Below are 1,350 nucleotides of genomic sequence, written 5' to 3'. Positions count from 1 at the left end.
CCTTTTCCATGTGGTCCCTTTCTTCCTCTTCCTGGCTCTGATTCTCCACCATGAGCAGTCCACTTACATCGTTCAGGCTCCAACAACGTGTACTGGTCTGAGCCACCTAGTCACCCTCAGCACCAGGTGGGAACAACTACCTTGTTCAGTCTTACCTTTAGCTGTAGAACTGAATTGTTCATTAGAAGAAGAAATGGAAAGGGGAAGAGGAAGAAAAAGAGTCGAAATTTTTGTCAGAGGAATAAAAAATAGTGACCTATCACCCAGCAATAATGGTCTTCTGGACTTGAGTTATGGGATTAGCTTTATTCTATTTTATTTTTTTTAAGATTGTATTTATTTATTTGACAGAGAGAGAGCACACACATGCAGGGACGAGGGGTAGAGGGAGCTGAACGAGCCTGACATAGGGCTCGATCCCATTGGGATTATGACCTGAGCTGAAGTCAGACACTTAACCGACTGAACCACCCAGGAGCCCTAACTCTATTCCATTTTAGAAAAGCCTTTTAATCTTACAGAGGAGCCAGGGATTACATCTATATTGAGCTAGGTTAAATTACCAGTCATTGTTCTCCCAAATTTCTAAAATGAAGCAAAATGGAGCATGAAGTGGTTGAACAATATCCCTTTATAAGCGGCTGCTTCAATGTGTGGTGGATGTTTACCTTGCTATGCATTAAGGAACTTTTATTTTATCCTGGATTTCAAACATAAAATGACTTTCTGGCCCAAAATGAGTTTTAGCAGCCCACTTTGATGACATGGAACACACTCCTCTTACAGAGAAAATGCTGTTGGGGAGGGAGTTTAGGGGAACAAGGTCCAGACCACGCAAGCAGTGGGCCGCACTATGATGTTATCACTTCCAATCGTCACCAGCAAAGCAGGTAGCCAGCACTCAGTTCATTACAGAGGCAGGCNTGTTTACCTTGCTATGCATTAAGGAACTTTTATTTTATCCTGGATTTCAAACATAAAATGACTTTCTGGCCCAAAATGAGTTTAGGCAGCCCACTTTGATGACATGGAACACACTCCTCTTACAGAGAAAATGCTGTTGGGGAGGGAGTTTAGGGGAACAAGGTCCAGACCACGCAAGCAGTGGGCCGCACTATGATGTTATCACTTCCAATCGTCACCAACAAAGCAGGTAGCCAGCACTCAGTTCATTACAGAGGCAGGAAAAAATATGTATAGGCCAATTGATGAAAACCTCTCCACTTCTTCTTTCAATAAATTCCTGGGGGAAAATTAAAAATCTCAAGGCCAGGTTCCTTAAAGATGAGACAATTAGAAGCCACAGAAGTAGCTCTAGGATCTCATTGAAGAAGAACTTAGTTCAGTTCA

Source organism: Ailuropoda melanoleuca, chromosome 19, assembly GCF_002007445.2.
Source record: "Ailuropoda melanoleuca isolate Jingjing chromosome 19, ASM200744v2, whole genome shotgun sequence".
Taxonomy (NCBI): Eukaryota; Metazoa; Chordata; class Mammalia; order Carnivora; family Ursidae; genus Ailuropoda; species Ailuropoda melanoleuca.
This window is presented reverse-complemented; position numbering follows the sequence as displayed.